The sequence below is a fragment of the Protopterus annectens genome, chromosome 5.part0 (assembly GCF_019279795.1).
Source record: "Protopterus annectens isolate FY-2018-M chromosome 5.part0, PAN1.0, whole genome shotgun sequence".
Lineage (NCBI taxonomy): Eukaryota > Metazoa > Chordata > Ceratodontiformes > Protopteridae > Protopterus > Protopterus annectens.
The window spans coordinates 1920102409-1920119666 of NC_056735.1; positions in this window are offsets into that span (position 1 = coordinate 1920102409).

Below are 17258 nucleotides of genomic sequence, written 5' to 3' on the forward strand. Positions count from 1 at the left end.
TGTATGAACATATATACATGCAAATGCCATCGACACATATATGTGTCTACACCTATATGTCTACCTATACACAGCAAGTTATATATGTGTACACAGATATACATATATATATATATATATATATATATATATATATATATACATATATATATATATATATATATATATATATATATATATATATATATATATATATTGGCATATATGGCCATTCATCTGTAGATAGCAATGGCAGATTAACAAACACACAAATGTCCACATGCACTGTTATTGGGGTTGAGAGGCCTGTTAGAAAAATATGTATTAATAATATGCATGCTTAGTGCATTCGAGGTTTAAAAGGGTTAATACATTTATTCTGTTCACACTGCATGAATCTGCACAGCTATTAGAAACTTAACAAGAAGCATTCTATTTTCTGCTAATGTCAGCAAATAACAAGAAGTAATTCATTTCTACTAGTGTCATGAGACTTAGCAAAGAGTTATTGATTTTCTGCTTATGCCATGAGAAAGTACTCAGCTGCTAGAAGCTTTGATAAGGAACACAATGGATGCTTGAAAGTATAAACCGTAGTCAGCATTACTTGTACCTAAACTAGAAATGTACCTTGAATCTTGGCAAAATGTTACACATATATTAGAACTGCACAATTGAAGAATTGAAAGTTTGTGGTGGGCTAAAATAAGCCCCAAGGCCAGGTTGTTTTTCTCAAATGTTTTGTAAATCAGCAGTTATTTTCAACTAGTCAGCAATTAGTCTTGTAACATTTTCTGTAGAACAATACAGAAAGCTGTGTCTAACTACGTCAGCAATATAAGTAATATTTCTGTATGACAAGGGAAGAACTGTATAAAAATGTCATACTAATTATTAATGTTAAGACAAACCATTTTGCCAGCATGCTTTGTCTCCTTGCTGCAAGTTAATAAAGGATGCCTTGCTTGAACCTTATGTGAATTGGTCTTTGAAGTTTTTTCCTTTGACAGATCGGTCCTTCAGACCGGAACCCTCTCTTCACCTTGGATCAGACGGGTCAGGTGGTTGTAACCGTATGGGGAAGAAACCAAATCGGTTCTTCTTATTTTGAAAAGCCCTCCGACTGAATTGTCATTCAAAATTGGCCAGCCACTTTCTGATCTGCGACTGAAGGACGGGTCTCCGCGAATCAGGTGATCAATCACATAGGCTCAGGTAAGGTGAATCTACTTTTCTCTGTTTTCTGTTTTAGATCAGGGACTAGATTTGTATTGTTTTTGTCAGGACTGTATTTTTCTTACAAGTCAGGGACAGAAAAGATTACTGTCTTGTCATAGATCAGGAGAAACAGAATAAGTAGGCAGTCATTCTGAAGAGACTATAACAAAATCCATGGTACCACGTTAAAAATAAGAGAAGTTATATAACGATCAAAAGGGTAGAACAAAATGGGTAATAATTGCACAAAAAGACCCCAAAATCCGCCGTTAACAGAAGACGCAAAATACATGCAGTCCCAGCGAGCCAACAATATTAAATATTATTCAAAATGGGTTAATAAATATGAATTTGATGGAAAATTAGAAAAATCCTCGCTTATCAAACTTGTCAAACAGCTCAAAACTGATTCCAAAGGTCAGGTAAAAAAGCAATGTAAATTAGGAATTCCTCAGGCACTCAGGTGGATTGAGGAAGTAAACCGTAGGGAACAAAAGAACAAAAATTCAAAAGCAATGTTTTTAGACAAGGAGGACAATAACTTAGTTATAGCATCAGCACCTCCGCCTCCCTTACTGGAATATGAATCAAGTGAACAGGTTAGTCCACCCCACGATATCCTGTGGTCACTGAAGAAAGAGGCATTATGAAAATAAAACCGTATATTAGAGATCCCATCGGGACCAGGTCTCAATCAAGGGCAGGTAACTCAAATGAAGGCATCGTGTTATATCAAATGGTTAAGAGTTCACGATCTATGAGTGAAGAAGAAATATGCCCACTTATAGAAGTACCCAATCATCAGGCAGTACAAGATAATCAGGATCCAACTATTTTGGTGTATAGACCCTGGACTTGGGAAGATATCCGGAAAGCCACTGAGGGAATTCCCCATACAAAAGTTAATTTTAGAAAATTCTCAGAAGATTTACAAGGAATGAGGCTGAGTTATAACCTAAATGGAGAAGAGGTAGAAAAAGTAGTTAGACAAATTGTGGGGCCACATTGGCACATGATTAGTGGCAACTAGAATCCCCATCACACTGCACAAAGACCCCTCCCACATAGCAGCGCAGAATTAGACAACAGAGTAAAAGGTCTTACAGACCGCATCTCTGAAACATGGAAGCCTAGGGCAGACTGGACTTGCATTAATCAATGCATCCAACAAGAAGGTGAAACTATTGACCAGTATTATGCCAGACTATTAGAATGTTTTAATAATCACTGTGGAATGCAGGTTCCTGAAGATCAAACACAAGATTCACCATATGAACAGCAGTTAAAGAATGCATTTTTAAAGGGCAGTATTGCACCTATAAGCAGTTTTATTACAAAACATATGGTAGATCATCGTACACGCAGGTTACAATCATTGCTTGAATATGCTAGGCATGCCGAAAGGCATTTTAATAGCAAAAAGAAAAAGAAAGCTCAAGTATTTTCTGTAGAAGATGGAGCAGAAGTTTATGTAGTACAGTCTGGGAAAAAGGGCAAGAAAAACGCACAGGGAAACAAACAATCTGATCAACGATCAGAGGGCTTTGAAGGGCGAAAGAAAAGGGGTGAATGTTTTAAATGCGGTAAAAAGGGACACTTGGCAAAGGATTGCAGGAAAGCAAGAAGGCAACCACGGAAGACAAGGAGGGTGAGGACTGACTATATGGTAGTCAGGAATCACTAGAAGAGGATAGCAAAGAAAGGACAAATGAGAATGTGATAGAGGGAGTAAAGGATGTGACAGAAAAGATAGAGGAAGTGCAAGAAGTTAGTGACAATGAAGGAAATGAAATAGTAGACCTAGCTTTATTGAGCCTGGAGCTCTATTTAGCAGACATAAAACCAGAAGTTACACTCTTGGTAGAAGGGAGGGAAGTAAAATTCTTGTGTGACTCTGGGGCATCACGAACCCTGATACATCCCTCCAAACTGCCAGAAAACACGGAGTCACCTGATTACATACTGGTAAAAGCAGCTAATGGACAGCTGTATCGGGAGCCCCTCTCCTGTAACATTGCAATAACTGATCCAGTTTCAGGATTTACACAAAAAAGCAAAATTGTTGTTTCTGCAAAATGCCCAGTAAACCTCTTGGACAGAGACCTCATGCAACTATTTGGTATAGCAGTAGTCCCAACCATGCAGGGTATGGAAACACAGTGACAAATTGATACCTTTGCAGTGCAATTGGAAGGTGAAATGTTTTATTGGTACAGCCAGGACTTGGTTACGACTGGTCCAGGGACTGTGACCGAAGAATTAATGAATGTAGCCATCAGCAAGTTCCCCTCCCTTGACATTGATAAGTAACATCTGTTGCACTGTACCCTGTATTATTGTAACACACCAGGACCTGATAAGGAATATGAGCAATAATTGTTTAAAAATCATGCAAACAGATTGATATTACGTAACCTATACTGGGACACAGAAGGGAACAGTGTAGCCAGCTGTTCATTGCCCCAGGAGTTCTTTGCACTTTATAAATCTAATCTATTACCACATGTTAGCTTAACCAAAAACAGAAATATAGAATGGGCAGACCTAGGAGAAAAAGTCACGAGATGGGAGAAACAGACAGAATTAGAACTATCAGAACAGGGAATACAAATACAGAAGTTGAACTGGATAATGCAGACCCACCCAGCTGTGCACTTGCAGTCTAGCAAGGACAGCTGATTAGCACTCCTATTAAAGGAGGAAGAGAATGCCTTACAAAATATACCAGAGACTCTCTGGTCAACAGGAAAATCAGATGTAGGACTTATTCGTACAGCGGGACCAGTAACTATCTCGCCAAAGTCAGCATTTAGACCACAGAAAAGACAGTATCCCTTAAGAAAAGATGCAGAGGCAGGGATAAAGCCTATTATAGCAGCCTTACTTAAAGGAGGGATACTAATAGAATCTCCTGATTCACCATGTAACACACTCTTATTTCCAGTTAAAAAAGCAAATGGAGAATGGCGTATGGTCCAAGATTTACAAGCTGTAAATGGTGCAGTAATACCAAGGGCACCTACGGTGCCAGACCCACACACGCTGTTGAATGATTTAAAACCGCAACAGAAGTATTTTTCTGTGGTAGACATCAGCAATGAGTTCTTTTCAATACCGATACACCCTGATAGCCAGTATTGGTTTGCATTCACATTTCAGGGGAAAAGGTATACATATACTTGACTACCACAGGGATATTGTGAAAGTCCAACAATATTCTCACAAGAAATGGCAAGCAACTTGGTGGGATTCACCCCATCAAGAGGCAGTCAGATTTTACTTTATGTTGATGACATCTTGCTGGCGGCCCCCACCCAGCAAGATTGTAGAGAAGATACCATAGCGCTATTACAATTTTTAGCCGCTGAAGGACATAAGGTAAATAAAAGTAAACTGCAGCTTTGGAAAAAACAAGTCAAATACCTGGGATATGTAATATCCAAGGAAGGTAGAACATTAGATGAGGACAGAAAAGTAGCAATTTTGCAAGCACCAAAACCCACTACCAAGAAGGAAATTATGTCCTTCCTGGGTACAACTAATTTTTGCCAGAGCTGGATTCCAAACTATGCTTTGGAATCTGCACCTCTGACTGACCTTATATATAAGAAGCCTATGGCAGCACTGGATTTATTACAATGGACACCAGAAGCAGAATCTGCTTTCTGCAAACTGAAGCAGTTAATAGCATCCTCATTAGTTCTGGGATTACCAAACTACCATAAATGTTTTTTCCAAACTGCAGATTGTAAGCAAGGTTATATGACATCAGTGTTAACACAACAGCATGGGGATAAGCGATGCCCCATTGCTTACAATTCATCACAACTAGACCCAGTGGCATGGTCCTTACCCCACTGTGTACAAGCAGTAGTTGCAGCTGCAATGGCAGTACAGGCTTCGGCCTCAGTAGTCTTATTTCACCCTCTCACCATGAGAGTGCCTCATGTAGCCGCGATTATTTTACTACAAGAAAAAGTGGCATATCTTTCCCCTGCTAGGCATCTTTCCTGTATGACTATATTGTTGAGCCAACCTTACATAACAATTGAGCGATGCATGACTTTGAATCCTTCTACTCTGCTCCAGACCCCTGCAGACGGCACACCGCACCACTGCCTGCAGGTAATTGAGCAAACGACACTACCTAGAAAAGATCTCACGGATGTCCCCTTGGATGATGCCGAGGTGACATACTACGTGGATAGTTCATGCAAAAGGGGTCCTGCAGGATAGCACCTAGTAGGATATGCAGTAGTTTCTGACACTGAGATTATAGAAGCAAAACCTTTACCACACAACTTATCTGCACAGGCAGCAGAATTGATTGCCTTGACACAGGCATGTATCTTTGCAAAGGGTAAATGTGTAAACATTTTTACTGACAGCCAGTACGCTTTTTCTACTCTACATGTTTTTGTGCAACAGTGGAAAAAACGAGGCATGATAACATCTACTGGCAAACCTATAAATCATGCACAGTTTATTTTTGATCTTTTAGAATCTATTCAGTTACCTCAGAAAATAGCCATTTGTAAATGCACAGCTCACACCAAGCAACAAGATAGGATTTCAAAAGGTAATGCAAGAGCTGATACAGCTGCAAAACAAGCAGCTATAGAAGTATTTCTTTTAAATGAGGAACTACAACCCTCTGAGATTTTAGACTTAGAAATGTTAAAAACAATGCAGACACTCACTACGCAAGCTGAAAAACAAAGATGGGTAAAATGAGGAGCAATTCTCGAAAAGGGGCTGTACATCTCTAAAGAAGGAAAACTGATACTACCATCTAATTTGTTTAGATATGCAGCTTTGTTGAGCTATGGGCAGTGCCATGTCTCAACAGGAGGGATGGTACAGCTGGTGAACCAGGTGTTCACAATGTACGGATTTGCAAACTACTCTAAAAAATTGTGTTTGACGTGTCAAATTTGCAACAAACATCATGCACAAGGGGCGTTAAAGCCCAAGCAAGGGAGTTTCCCTACACCGCCATATCCATTTCACACTATCTGTATGGATTTCATAGAATTGAACAAATGTGAAAATAAGAAGTATTGTCTTGTCATTGTAGATATGTTTTCCAGATGGACGGAAGCCTTTCCAACCAAAAATCCAGATGCAGCGACGGTGGCAAAAGGACTTGTCAAAGAAATCATCCCTAGATTTGGCATTCTGGAAAGGATCTACAGTGACAATGGACACACTTTGTAAACCAAACCATACAGCAGTTAAGTAAGCATTTTGGTATTTCTTTAAAAAATCATCGTGCATACCATCTGCAATCTGCAGGGCTAGTTGAAAGGCATAATGGTATATTAAAAAACAAATTGAGAAAGTTAATAGCTGAGACAGGAAAGAATTGGTTGTATTGATTGCCCCTGGCACTGCTGAGCATGAGAACTGTCCCGACTGCAAAAGGATTGACTCCTTTTGAAAAACTATTTAGAAGGGCTTATTATACACCCCAATGGAAACTTCTCATGTCCTCAGACCAGGAAGCTGATTTTACACTAGCTGAATATATGAAGAACGTCATGAATTCTAAACATCTGTTGCAGTCAAATTCTGTTTCAGATAGAAAGCAAACCGAGACATCTGAGGTGGCAGTGACACCCGGGGACTGGGTGTGGATAAAAGTCATAAAAAAGAAGAATTGGTCATCACCAAGGTGGGAAGGTCCATACCAGGTGCTTCTTTCGACACCCACTGCAGTCAAGTTAGCAAAGCAAGCTTTGTGGATCCACCTGACTCACTGAAAACTAGTTAAAAACTTTGAACTGGATAAAAATCTTACCTCTCCGTCAGGGCCCTCAGCATAAAGTCTGGCTACAAAGGGGGGTCAGATCAATAGGACTGATCTGTCTCAACCCCAGTGAAGAAACCATCGGTGCTGAAGGTCCTATTAGAGCAGAGAGTAAGATCACATGTCAAAAGCAAAAATGATGGAATCCAGAAAAATCCAAATACACCTACTCGGAAGAGTCGGAGAAAACAGGAATGCAGAACAACCCTTTCCTCAGAAGTATTGCATAATCACCCAGTTGACTGTACTAGTGACAATAATCTTTTTGTTGTGGCCATTCCTTTTCCCAGCCACACAAACTGAACTGAATAAGTGTGGAGAGTTGCACGTAGAGTGGCACCCAAACTTCAACACTTACCAGGCAATCAAATATGTGTATGCTGAGACCTTCAATGTTTCGAATTGCTGGATTTCAACAGCTTTGCTAACAGCATACGGGGGGTTATTGTTAACTTCAGTCCTGCTAGGATTCAACAAGAGCTGGGAAAACTTAGTCTAGGATACATCAGATGTCTCATCACAAGATAAAGTAGCATTACACTTGTCGGTTCGACAGAAGGGGACTGTGTGTTTTTACAAAAATGATACAGTTCAGGTGGGTTGGAGCAATTGCAATGTGACTGTTCCATATAGATGCTCCAATAAAACTGACAACACAGGTTCCTATTGCAACACAAGCTATGATTCATTTTCTGAACTGATGCATAGGACAACTGATGAAGTAAAACATAATGCTGACCTCTATAAACAACTGATTATAGTTGACAAAAAATATTTCATCCAGAGCCAGGACATAGTAAAGTTACTACCAAAGTAGAAGATTGTTACTTTGTATGTGGTAGGAAAACATATAAGTGGTTACCTGAGAATTGGTCTGGCAGGTGTTATTTGGGGTACCTGGTTCCGGCCATATGACACACAGCAGTTTTACCTCAGGTGAAAATTCGGAATGTTCGACGAGAAATCAAGAAGCCTGTCAACCCAGTGAGGCAAATCAATGCAGGCTGGAAAAAACATCATGCTGTGAGCTTAGGGAAAAATGGACTGTCACATATGGACTTGGGTGATACCATCATCTCATGGGCAGGTGTACTGCCAGCATATGGAGCAACGAAATCAATCTGGGAACTGAGAAAACTGTCTAAACTTCTCGAAATAATGAGCAATGCAACCTTTTCTGCCCTAGAATTGGTGACTGATGAACTGACTGCCATGAGAACTGTAGTGCTTCAAAACCGCATGGCTCCTGACTTCACCCTAGCGGCGAGAGGAGGTACTTGTGCTTTAATCCAGGAGGAGTGCTGTTCGTATATTCCTGACCACAAACATGAGATAGACAATCACCTTGAGGTAATTCAGCAGGTGTTGGCTATGACCAAGCCAGAACCAAATCCATTGACAGACTTTTTCCAGAGATTGTTTGGGGGGTGGGGCAGTATCCTAATGAACATCCTGATTGCCATCTGTGGAGGAATGATCCTGCTGGTGGTATGTGTGTGCTGCTGCATCCCCTGCATGAAAAGACTGATTAAAGACTTTATAGACATGTCAGTTTCAGAAACTTTATACCATGGTGCTGAACTTGAAGAATTGTTGAAAAATTGAAAATGCTTTCATAAGTTTAAACTGAATGACTCTCTTAACTGCAAATCCTGAGTAGGAAGAGGTTAGGGGAAGAAAAACTGTTTATGCTTATTTTGAAAGTAGAATAAAAGTATTAAAAGGGGGGAAATGTTAGAAAATATATATATTAGTAATATGCATGCTTAGTGCATTTGAGGTTTAAAAGGGTTAATACATTTATTCCATTCATACTGCATGAATCTGCACAGCTATTAGAAACTTAACAAGAAGCATTCTATTTTCTGCTAATGTCAGCAAATAACAAGTAATTCATTTCTACTAGTGTCATGAGACTTAACAAAGAGTTATTGATTCTCTGCTTATGCCATGAGAAAGTACACAGCTGCTAGAAGCTTTGATAAGAAACACAATGGATGCTTGAAAGTATAAACCGTAGTCAGCATTACTTGTACCTAAGCTAGAAACGTATCTTGAATCTAGGCAAAATGTAACACATATATTAGAACTGCACAATTTCCTTTGGGAGGCAGACTGTACTGCATGATATGTCACCAATACCAGCCTGATATCGTACAGGTGGCATGTAGTACTGTAAACATATTGTGCCCATGTCATTAAATCTTGGTTAAAATGGCGAATTAGCAAATCTCCCATAGACCAACAGACTTTCAGGCATCTGAGAAACAGTACCAAAAAAGCAATCCTATCTGACAAAAGGAGCTATTATAGCAATCTTCAGCAAGTGAATCACAATAACCCTCAAAAATTCTGGTCAACCCTAAACAGACTTCTTCACCCTGGACAGACTACCACCCCCTCCCCTTCTGGGTCTGATAGAATTTCTCCCCTTGATACTGCCAACACTTTCAACTCATTCTTCATTGATACTATTAATTCCTTGGCCACCCATCTCTCCAGTGACAATACTAGCATCCTTGACCATGCATCCTCCAAACTACCAACCTTTAGACTACAACCCATCTCCACTACCTTTATACAGAGATGTATTCTCAAACTTAAACCATGTACCCCCTCAGCTGACCAGCTTCCTTCTGAATTCCTTCAAAAAGCAGCCTCTGAAATTGCTTATCCCATATCTATTCTTATTAATAGGACCATAAATGAAGAAACCATACCTGATATCTGGAAAATCTCTCACATCATACCATTACATAAAGGAGGAAACTCCTTTGAACATTCCAACTACAGGCCCATAGCCCTATTGTCCCCACTCGCAAAAATAATGGAAAAATGTGTCCACCATCAGTTAATGAATCACATAATACAAAATAACATTCTGACAAACTGTCAACATGGCTTCAGGCCCTATCATAGCACAACTACTGCTCTGCTCTCCTTTACAGACATTATTAACAAAATCGCAACAATAATATCCTGTCTTCGGCTCTCTTCATTGACCTGTCCAAAGCCTTCGACATGGTTAACCACTCTCTCCTATTAAAAATTCTCGAATCCCTTTCCTTAGGACCTAAAGCTATCCACTGGTTCAGTTCATATCTCACTAACAGGAAACAGGCCGTCCTCTGGGATAACAAACTCTCATCTCTTCTACCAATTTCACTTGGGGTCCCCCAAGGCTCTATTCTTGGACCTCTTCTATTCTCCCTCTTTATAAATGACTTACAATTAGCCATTCCCCAGGCTACATGCATTCAATATGCTGATGACTCCACATTTATCTGCTCTGCTAAATCCATTTCCGAACTTCAAACTAACACTCAAGCAGTATTTTCTAAAGTCGAAACTTGGTTGCTAAAACGTTATCTACTCGTAAACGCAAAAAAGACCAAACTCCTACTCTTTAAGCCTACTACCAGATCCCCTACATTTGACTTCACTATCGTGTCGAATAATGGAACCATTATATCACCTGACTCTACTACTAAATTACTAGGTGTCACGATTGACAACAATCTTTCCTTCGACTCTCATATCAACAATACCATTAAATCTGTAAACAGGAAACTTGGCTCTCTATATAGAATCAAAACTTTTTTAACCTTCCCAGCAAAAGTTAATCTTGCCCACTCACATCTTATTTCCACACTTCTGTATGCCTCACCTATCTACACTAATCTCAAGAAAAACAGTCTCTCTAAACTGTCTACCACTTACAATAACATAGCTAGATTTGTGACTGGGAAGCAATTTAGAACCCATCATTGTCTGAATCTGCAACAACTTAACTGGCTCGAACTGACAAACATGTTGCTTCTATCCCAACTTATGTTTGTCCAAAGAGCTTTTTACCAACCTCTTAATACACCTGTTCTTTCTAACCTCTTAAGCCCCTACTCAAACCTGAACTCACTCCGCTCTTCCAGCAAACTGCTAGTTACCTTAACCAAATCTAATAACCTTGCTGGTGATTCCCTTTTCTCAAATGCCATTGGAAAACACTGGAATAAACTTCCTCCCGAACTTACTTCAATTGCATCTACTGTTCTGTTTAAAAAAAAACTCAGAGTCTGCCTTAAAAGCCACTGGACATGTTCCTGCTCTAAGCCTGATTAAAATTTTCTTTGTTTTTTCTCCTCCTCATGGCTATTGTCTCTCTCTTTCTGGCAATACATATCTCTTTAAATCTGCACTTTCTTTCGATTAATGTTCTCTCTTTTCCTTGGTTTCATGCTTTCTCTAAATGGTTCTAAAGATGAATTTTATGTTGAATATGTTGTTTATACCTTTATACTGCGATTAATCTTTCTTGTCTTGGAGTGAAAGTCCTACCACTTTTTAATCTGTTATTATGAATTTTTTGTTATGTTGTATCCGTCTTGTCTACATGTGGAGCTTTTCTCCCCGGGCCTCTGCTGAAAATGGAAATATATCCAGTTAGACTAGCCTGGTTAACAAATGTAAAATAAAAATAAATAAATAAAATAAAACAGCCAGTAAGATACATATGTCGAAGGTGCATACAATATGGAACAGCCACTGTGCCTACAATTAACACCTGAACTACTGGACACTGTATGGGCCACCCATACAAATGACAATCATTGCCTGCAACATATACCCACAGAGAGGTCACAGAGAAAACACCACACACAGGTTTGCAGAAATGTAATATCTTTCATTGTGTACTATTACAGTTCTATATGCCATGTCATATAGCTGTTCAGGCACTGACATCCATATAAACAGAGGAATTCAACTGTGAATCAGTTATACTAATACAGTAGTCTGGAAAGGTTCACAACTGTTGCTGTCCAGGCCAAGCCCTTCTATTTGTACAATAGTGAGGACAGACTGGGCCACAGGATACCAAACAATTAACAGTATGTAATGCAGGTGTATAGTTCAGCAGCCTCTATCTACACTCTGTGCAAAATCAGTAGGTGGTAAAGACATCATGTGACCAAATGGGTTGTAACTGTTACATAATAGGGAGTAACTGACACCATTATATGCACACTGACAAACAGAATGGTCTATATGGCAGGAGGTGGTAGGCTTGCATTAATCCAGGATATGTAATTAATGTAAATATAGGTGAAGTATACTGTACTGTGCATCTAGATACCTTAAGGCAGCTCACCCCTGATACTCCCACATAGTTTAACAGCCTAGGTCATTTATGGTGCCCCCCCCCAGACCCATTAATACAGGGCCATATACCACTGTTACATACACTGGCATCTGGAGTGCATAAGAGCACACATGTATTGTGTAGGTGACGCCCACACATATATGGCCCCAGCCCCACCGTATGTGTTGGGGATACAACAGGAGTGGACTGATGGCAGCAATGGCAGTGTGATATACTCACAGCCCACTACGGAACAACCCCTGACAGCATTTCATATGTGCAAAGCTTGATATGTAGATTAAGGACAGAGGCTAGGACACAGGCACACATGTGGAGAACTTCTGCCATACACTAAGCAAGTTGCTGGTGTTACAGGATAGTCTGCAACATACCTAGTCAGGGTATTGAGGTCAGAAACAGAAATGGATGTAGCCTTCTACTGACAGCACTCAACACACACAGTGCCAGTGAAATATCTGACACAGGACCTGTGTGGCGGACAAACAACACATGAAAGGCACACCTCTGGCCACCAAGAGGCTAGGCCCACAGTTGAGAGCTATGCAGACAGACTGATTTCCAAGGTAAAGTAGTATGCACACACACACCCTGTAACACCAGTGCTATACAAAGTATAACACAACTCTACTCTCCCTCTGCCTGTAGTTCCTGAACCTCCTATGGATATGTAGCTGCCCTGAGTGTGCAGGTTCTCCTGTAAGAGGTAATGCTACCCGCTGTCTGTAACACTGATGCCCACACACAGGAAGGCTGTCCACCACACAGGAAATATAAATATACCACACCCACATGATGTAGGGATTTATAGTGGGTGGTTGCCAAGACAGTGGTAATTGGAAGTACTACACGTGTGTAATCCTATATATATATATATATATATATATATATATATATATATATATATATATATATATATATATATATATATATATATATATATATATATCCATGGCTATCTGGATAAGTATATGCACATCTATTTCCACCATATGTCCTGGACATGGAGTGTAGCCCTACCCCAGCCTTTATATTCCCAAAGTTGCATTGCAAGGGGATGTCAGGTATGTATAGCAGGTATATTAGTACACTATTGCTACTGTCATTGGGATTGTCTTCACAGACATGGTGTATGTGGAAGGTCACATCTGCTTATAACATGTGTGCTGTTGGCTACTGACAGACATCCTAAGGACATCATTGTAAAGTACCACTGCTAGCATGTAATGCCACTGTGGACTGCAGCAGAGATATTGCCAATATATGTGGAAATTCTGACACACTCTGTACAGTCCAGAGGTATACACATAAGCCCTTAGTGCACAACATGTGTACCATGCCTGACAATATGGATGTAGACAACCATGTAGATGGGTATAACACATAACGAGAGGTATAAATTTGCCACCAGAGGTAATGCATTCACACACTCCTGTATTGCCTGACACATAATGACTGCTGGTACAGGGGTGCCATGGCCACATACTACCCACTAGATATTGACATACATCTGTACAGCATCCCACTGCTCTGTCTGTCATACATGACTTTTAAGGGAGGCACGGCAGCAGTACATCTGGCAAGTATCTGCAAATGACATCTCACTGGGTAAGCACAATAAGCTGCTAGGCATGTAACAATGTACTGTGCAGGCTACAGGCAGACTGGCTCAACACTGGCCTACATCTCCTATGGGGGAATGTACATATACCTGCATATATAGCAGGCTCAACAGGCATGTCACAGAACATAGTAAGATACAACTATGTAAAAGTGCATAACCACAACCAATGTGAACACAGCTACAGCCACATATGGTAAGCCAGCATAATATTCCAGTATATGGACTATCTGTTCTACACCATCCTCATATGTGCCACTCACAGAATGACCCTACATATACTTGGCTTGTACACAGTTTGGTCTGATGGCTGTCTGTGGTATGGGACATGTGTGTGTATGTCCCTACAAACATGTACGCCAATACAGTACCATACAGTGGGGCAGCATGTAACATCAGATCGGAGGAGAACTAGAACAATGACATCTACCACAGTCTGTACACAGGCTAAAGTACATATGGACAATACACACACTGCCAACATTCACCATAAGTACACAGACCTCAGTACTGTACAAACATCCACAGAATGTCCAGGTTATGTCATGAAATATAACCCCTACTGTACATAACATGTATAGCAGTCTGATATATCACTGGCTTGTTATCAGCTATGATGACACTAATTATGGTATACAGCACATATGCACCGCTTAATGCAAAACATATGTACAAAAGTTGACAGAGGTGTGACTGGAAGTACATACACAGAGCCAATATTTACATGTTGCGGTGATACCCTCATACATTTATTGTTGTAACAGGGTTTGTTGCAACATATGTCCTATGAGGGATATGAAGTCAGTAACTGTCACGGCCTTCACCATCTGCAGACTGCAATCTTCACACTACCTTCTGCAGTCCACAGATAGATGCTCCGTGGCTAACACATGAAACCAAAGGCACAACAATGCCCAATCTGCAGATGACCGTACAGATGGGGATTACTCATAAACATGGAACTGACATGGGAGGTACTGCAACATGTACGACAGCCATATCCAGACAAACACTGTTAAACCAACATTACTCCAAATGCAGTATAGCAGCACTTATGGTCTGTAGTCAGGTCAAGCACATCCCCCTTCTGTTTGTTGCCGTCTTTCCACAGTGTATGCTGTTAGAGGTAAATCCCCAATCCATTTGAGATGCTGTTTGCCAAACAACAGATCTAGTTCCTGCTCACAATGAATGAAAAGGGCCAACATCAGCATGATGTTCCTAGATATTGGAGTGTGTTTCCATGCAATGGGCTATGGGAATGTTACCACAGCTGTGCCACATGCAATCAGCTAGGGGAGGACTGCAACTCATGCAGAGGCCATCAGCTGATCATGAACATCACTTAAAATACACATGCTGCTGCCAAAACAAAGCAGGTGTGGGTCTCCACATCCACCAAAGAGGGAGTGGGAGAGGCAGACAGAGGCAAATACATGTCAGGGAAGGGTGGGAGAGTAAAACTGCAGCATGTTTGTGTCACACACCTACCAGCACAGGGTAGCAAACCCCCGACAACTATGTAGTGCTATTATAGGTTGATGCAGTTATTGGATGCACCACATGGTTTACCTGTTGTGAAGCACTCAGAACATAGATGTGATGGTGAGTGACATCTGCAACAGGTATACGGTAGATATACGGTAGGTGACATACATGTGCCTGTCCACATGAACAGATGCCAGCATCAACACAGCCACACTCTCACAGGGACGCACATACATTGACACACTTGGTAGGGCCAAGAGTACAACTCATCACTAGTGGGATTGCCACAACACATCACTGTGCAGGTATCACATGCACCACACGTGTCATACAGAGGTTGTATAGGCAAAGATTATGAGGTGTCAGACATCAGACAGCATGCTTCAGTATGCCCATGGGGGTTGTAGTGAGTGTGGATGTGTGGATGTGGATATACGCACCATACAACACACACACACAAACACACAGGGTGCCAGTACTGACATGCATGGGTGCATGTCTGCATGGGTGTGTGGTGGTCAACTGTGCCAGCAGGCTATACAAGCATAGGTGATGTGTATACCTTGGCATCAGGCCACATGACAATGGTCTGCATTGTGGCTCAGGGTTGTAATTTCTGCATTTGCCCACACAGGTGGGTATTGTATCCCCCATCCAGTCACATGGATGACTACTGTGTGTGGCCAATGCTGTGCATCGCCTGTTATGCATGTGTTCCTTAGTCCATGAAATGGATGGTGTCTAGGATGTGCACACCTCCCTCATGCATGTACAATGACATGTGGAACTGTACCTGGGGTGTCTGACCCATGTTGTGAACACAGATTATCATCAGATGTGTCAGTCTTGGCCACCTGTGGCAGGAACTGGTAATGGGCAGCAGGTTTACCCATGCACCTACATTGATAGCATGCTAACAGCATTCCCTGGTGTCAGTGGCAACAGGGCATGTTGTCAGGCATGATATGTCCATTGTGGGTCACATGTGAAGGCACCACAGATGGTGCAGGTGTCCATTGGGGAACATGGGGAAGGTGCACTGTCTGCATGCACGTGCATATTGGACAGATGGGCAGGGTGACATGCCCTCTGTAGCCCACTGCTGTCACTCCATAGTTACTATCAATGGCCAATATGCAGTGTACTACCAATATATTGGCTGTTGCCTAGTCATGTGTGTGTATGAGACATGGGTTGATAGTGCGCTCTGGGTAACACTGGGGTTGCTAACTGTGATTTCCTGGCCTTGATTTCACATGTCTGGGTATGGCTTTACACCCCAGCCTCTCAGCTATTTTACATCTGTTATCCCAGTACAGTTGACATTGTGATATACAGTAGGGCCACCATATAAGAAATATGCAAAATATGCTCCACATTGGCCACATGCACATCCCCACCTCTACACAGGATACAAGTTACAAACACATACACACACCTGTCATGTCTGGGAGTAGAACCACTAGCTAACTAGTTTATTACACTACACAGTTATAGTATGCGCCACAAACATTACTGGAACATTCTTTCCCCAAAGGTGTATTGCATAATGAATGACATCAGCAGGATTACCAAAGTAGGGCATTTCAAATGTACTTCGAGTGAGTAGCCTAAAATGCATTGCTCCCTACACTGACAGTGAGACACACACAAAACATCCACAACTGACATGTGTTGATATTGAACCCATGACCAAGGTCTATATCACACTACAGCATGGAGCTGTTATAGGACACATTACGGGGATTACTAGCAAACTCCTTCCCCAAAGGTGTATTTCACAATGAATAACATCAGCAGGATTACAAAAGTAGGGCATTTTGAATGTACTGCGAGTGAGTAGCCTAAAATGCATTGCTCCCTACACAGACAGTGAGACACACATAACACATCCACAACCTACATGTGTGGGCATAGAACCCCTGACCAAGGTCTATATCACACTACAGCCTGGAGCTGTTATAGGACACACCACAGGGATTATTAGA